Source organism: Lactuca serriola, chromosome 4, assembly GCF_051521515.1.
Source record: "Lactuca serriola cultivar US96UC23 chromosome 4, Lser_US96UC23_V15, whole genome shotgun sequence".
NCBI lineage: Eukaryota > Viridiplantae > Streptophyta > Magnoliopsida > Asterales > Asteraceae > Lactuca > Lactuca serriola.
In genome coordinates, this window is record NC_136411.1 from 192906129 (window position 1) to 192911810 (window position 5682).

Below are 5682 nucleotides of genomic sequence, written 5' to 3' on the forward strand. Positions count from 1 at the left end.
AGTAGAAGGAAAACTCGTCGAGTCATCGCCTAACTCGACTAGTAGAGATGGGTATAGGGTCAAATGGAAGGATAGGGACTCGGCGAGTTGGCGAACCAACTCGGCGAGTCAGATCAACTAGAAGTTGACTTTGACTTGGACTTGGTCAGGGGTAAAATGGTCATTTTACCCTAAGTACAGTTAGTAGTGTATAACTAAGTGTTTTGTGGGAATTATAGCCGGAGGATTTCCGGAGCAGCAGCGGCAGCAGTCAAAGGATTCCCGCACAGATCAGCAGCTACTTCGAGGTGAGTTGCCTTCCAGTAGCGGTGAGTCTAAGGCCACCATGCCGGCCCACCAATAGGAGACGTATGTTAATTGATGGTCTTTGTGATATCATCTGGGTTTGATATTATCTATTATGATACGAGCTAGTACGATATGTTATATACTAGTAGCGGTAGGGGAGATAGTCCCCGAGATCATCGGTCGATAGAGCCGAAGGGGTAGTCATGCCCAGTTATGTTAGATCGAATGTGATTATGTGATACATGTTATGTGGTAGTAGTAGAGAGGTGAAATAGTCCCCAGTATCTGGTCGAAAGGACCGAAGAGGAGGCCAGCACCTAGATATGCTAGGCAGTATCCTGTCGAAAGGACCGAAGGGGAGGCCACCACCCAGATATGCTAGGCGGTATCCGGTCGAAAGGACCGAAAGGGAGGCCAGCACCCAGATATGCTAGGCAGTATCCGGTCGAAAGGACCGAAGGGGTAGGTCGGGCACCCAGATATGTCTGACAGTATTTGTATGTTATGTGGATTTATGGTATGTGGTACAATGGGGGAACTCACTAAGCTTCAGCTTACAGTTTACAGTTTTGTTTTCACGTACCTCTTCATCGAAGGGGAAGGAGCTGGCGCGGTAGCTGCACATCATACACACACATTGTTTTCTGCACCGTGAGTTATTCTGGGATCTTGTACTCCGACACTATGGTTGTTTTTATGTTTTGGTTTTCAGACACGAAATATGTTTATGAAATGATATGATCAAACGATGTTTATTCACAAATGTTTTTCAAAGTATTAATTTAAAAATTAAATTTTTAAACGTGAAAATTGAGTCGTTACATAGAAACCCAAAAAAATCGGTATAATACAAGCAATTGAAGCAAAATGCAAACAAAGCATCTAAGAATGGTTCCGTTCTACTTAAACAAAGCAAACCAAATCATATTAAAAAAAATAAAAGCTTTAACAATAAGTGGAATTGATGTAAAATGCATAAATTAGAGTACTACACTATGTCTTTAAAGAATCCACTTGCAAAAGGATACCAAGTGAAGTAAGATATATAAAGAACAACGAATTAAATGTAATAAATTAGCTAACAACCTTAATAGGTATGACATTAATATACCTATGCATCTCGTTTAGGTCTGAAGTTACAGTTACATAACCCCTCTAAGAATAGTTCAGTGGCATGTTTCCTTCTTTTTGGGCAATAATTTGGACTTTTTTGTCATAAACAAATAATATTGTTAAGAAATAAGTTTATTCCTTTCAAAGTAGTAATATCCTCTTCGTTGAGATCCTGAAATAAGCCTTCATATTTTGAAGAATACCCTTCACATTATCATTAACATGTTTAACACATATTATCAACATAGAAAGTAATGAAGAATTAGTTTCGATTACATCAACAAACAACAAATTTAACAGCTCGATAATGAATAATTAAATCTCGGTCATGTCTATTTATCACAGTGGGCTTTAGAATTTCTCTAAGTCACTTGGGTAATGTTCAAATCAATAATACCCATTGTATGCTAGTAAATATGTCACATAGCTCTCATAAAAGCAAAAAAGAAAACAGGGCTGAATCCCTTTACCTAATATGCCGAGGCTTAAAAAATTATAAATATCATAACACAAAATCTGTTTTCAAGTTCAGTTTCTTCACTAATTACATATGAACTATTCTGAGTTGCTCCTTCCCAAATGTATTGCTTTTCTTACCTTGGACACTTGGTAGAAACAATCACCTGTTTTTATAAAATATTTAGAATCTATTTAGTGAAAACTTAAAAAAACAAATAAAAGGGTTAAAGGGTATTAAAGACCTTTTCAGCAACCAGAAATGCTCAATAGAACTCAAGACGAAAATAACCAATCAAACTGTCATCATTTCCAAGATCCTTCTTCTCCTACACAAAATCATTGAAAATTTTATTTGGTTAACTGATAAATATAGTAAATAGTTCTTGATAAGAACTTTGAAGTTCCATTTTGAGAAATGGTTCCAAGACAATCAATTTGTTCTTCTTTATTCATACAGATACCAGTGTCTCTACAAAAGGGGAAAACTATACTTTGTAAATCTCTTATAATTTATAAAGAAAGCTTCAAGAATCAAGAAAAAGTAAGTAATCTTACAATATTGTCTTTCTCACTTTTTCTGGATCAGGTTTAATTCGGATTTTTGTCCAAATGCAGGTTTCCATCTTCAAATGGGTGTTGGCAACCCTAAAATTAAAACTTCAATAAACCGAATAAAACGAATGTACAACGTTCCTTCCAAAAGCCAATTGTCGGAGATTGGTCCTGCTCGACTCCAAAATCAAAAACAAAAAAGAAATTAACGGTTAAACAACGAAAGTAAAAAAAGGCTCTGGTCGTGTCTCCCTGATCTTGTAATTATCAAGTGCTTACCGGAATCAGGAAGGAGGCGGAGCAACGACATGGTAGAAGACGAGAGACGATGGCGGTGGAGATGGAGATGGTAACATTGACAATGGTGACTTATCCTACCAAAGCTCTAAACCCAAGCCAAAAGATTGACCAAAAGAGACTGAAGAAGGGTTCATTTGAAGATTGAAGAACAAAGGTGGTAGTCTTTCTCGTGTACCAGGGACCAAATCTGAGTGAATGCTTTATATAGAGAAGAAGAATGATAATGGAGGTGCATGTGCAAAGTAGTGGGTTATTGTTGTCCCCATGTGATTGTAAGAAAAGAGCAGACGAAGGGTAATGGAGGTCAACGTCTACATGCAAGTAAAGGAAAAATTGTCGATGAAGATATTGTCCATGTAGATGAAGTTGTTGAGATGTGCATGGAGCAAAGGTCCGACGATGCATGAGGCAGTATTTTCTTCCATGGATGAGGGTTCACGTACATCAAAGAGGACAATGAGAAGTGGAGATAAGGTGTAGAATCGGAGTTTAAGGGATACGAATCGGTTTATTGGAATTTGGGCTATACCAAGACGAAATTGATTGGCCAAGATGAAATTGATTGGAAAAGGGAGGGGGTGACATGTGCCACATTATTAATCTAATATTTTTGATGCTCTTTAGTAGTTAAGCTTTTCCATAACATTTTTTATAAATTTAACTTTGATATTTATCTATCTAAAATGTTTATATAATCTTCTCATTTAATTAATAATCTTTAAATATATTATAAATAAATAGGAAATATTTTAAATTAAAATTATCACTAAAAATTAGTATATAAACATTTAATACATGAAAAACTATAATAAAAATAATTAAATACTTAAATAAATGAAAAACATTTAAGACTACAATAAAATAAAAGGGGTAAAATTAAAATAAGTTAAAAATAAAAAGGGTTAGATGTTTAAAATTTTATACTATATTGACCACTTAATATACATTTCAATATAAATACATAAAAATCAATCAACTCTAATGATGTAAAATGAAAATAAGTGATAATTAATTAAAAAAAGCTCTAAAATAAAATCTCATTGAAGATGTTCTAAGCACTTGGATATATATATATATATATATATATATATATATATATATATATATATATATATATATATATTCCGTTTTTTTAAATAAACCAGTTTTTGGAATTTGAAAAAAAAAAACATGAACTAATTTAAATTTAAAAAAAAAAAAAAAAAAAAAAAAAAAAAAAAAAAAGAGAGATTTTTAGACTTTACAAAAAAAAAAAAAAAAAAAACCTATAGTTTTACGCGTTTGCATGTGTATATATGTATATTTCAGGATATGCGTATTATAATTTTCTAGTATCTGAATGCAAATAATAAATAAAATAATTTATTAAATATAATAATATACATTTTTTTGGACGATACATGCATAAAATATAAAAAATAGAACAAAAATATATCTTAATTGTTTATTCCTTGATTGTATTATTTCATCACTTTATCACTTTTACTTCTACGATTTCCTGGAAATTCGACCATCATTACTCGAACATCAATAAAAAGGCATGTTCTAAAACATTCATCAATATGCACATATATGAAAGCACAAATATAAACAAATAGACATATATTCAGCACAAATATAAACAAATCGACATATATTCACATATTCACATATAAATTATGTCTATATTCTAATATTTTTATTAGAATATGTAAAATAAATGCTTTTTTAATTTTTTTAATTATTTAATTTTGTTTTGGAAATTATAAATTCCAAAAATAATATTTGAAATTTCTTTTTTTGAAAATTTTAAACTATTTTGCATTTTAAAAATGTTTTTTTAATCTATTAAATGAGTGGTTAGAATAACGACTCACGGTCTCACAAAATTAAGATGTCTCACATTAACCTATATATATATATATATATATATATATATATATATATATATATATATATATATATATAGGTGTGTGTGCGCCGCGCATGTTTATGCTCATAAGTTTTTGTATATAAATATACATATAATATGCCCAAGCCTAATATATTTAGGCATATTTTCAAGGCAGTTCCAAATATATTTTGGCCCAGGACAAGAGAAAAAAATGGACCCCTAAAATATATACAAATTTCATGAAGTTTTTTTTATAATAATTCAATAACTGAAAAAAATTATTTGTATTATCTTCTAAATATAACAATTTTCATAATAAAAAAGAATTAGGCCCCTTTAAAAGATGGGTCATGGACGATTGCCTCTATCGCCCACCCTTTGAGACGGGCCTGCATATTTTGAAAAACATATTTACATATAGGCATATTTGTAAATGTACATGTATTTAGGCATATATTTAAATATGTAAACATATACACATGTCTTCAAGTATTAACAGAAACAATCATGTTTCATATATGTAGTTGTGTATATAGGCAAATTTTCTGTTATATATATATATATATATATATATATATATATATATATATATATATATATATATATATATATATATATATATATATATATATATTCATTTTTGTATATATGCATTTTTGCACGCACGTACACAACAGTCAATGATGTAAAATTACCATAGGATCAAGTTTTGTAGCTAAGGATGTCGTTCAGCACTCCCTCTCACGTCTGAGCATCATTATCATCACATGATTGCACAAACATAGGTAGTGCATGAGAAATCAAGTGTGTTTGTCTTGCATGACACTATAGATACCTTTTACCAGTCGTAAACATAAATGTAGGCACCTTGGTGAAACTGTTACTTTTAGATAAATAAAAAAGGGCCGAGATACAAGATAACAAGTGCTTTAAGCCGGATCAGACAAAATTTTTCAAAAAAAAAAAAAAACTAGAAAGCAAAGAAAAGATTAAACAAAATCCTTAATCAAAGCAAAATAATGCCTTTGTTCAAGATAATTAACTTGTGAAAAATAATGCTGAATAATACATTAATTTGTTCAATCTTATCAATGAAA

General features: G+C 31.1%; 1 long non-coding RNA gene across 3 annotated transcripts; it reads right to left on the bottom strand.

Annotated features, from left to right (window-relative positions):
• Positions 1 to 1653: 1653 nt before the first annotated feature.
• Positions 1654 to 3148, bottom strand: LOC145100488 (uncharacterized). 3 transcript variants are annotated; one of them, XR_013705077.1, is made up of 4 exons: positions 2692 to 3148; positions 2416 to 2591; positions 2103 to 2329; positions 1654 to 2024 (listed from the first exon to the last, which is right to left on the bottom strand). It is a non-coding gene; the product is annotated as an uncharacterized LOC145100488 (long non-coding RNA). The 3 variants fall into 3 exon arrangements; XR_013705076.1 differs by having other exon boundaries at positions 2103 to 2186; positions 2416 to 2583; positions 2692 to 3140; XR_013705075.1 differs by having other exon boundaries at positions 2103 to 2186; positions 2692 to 3140.
• Between the last annotated feature and the right edge of the window lie 2534 nt (positions 3149 to 5682).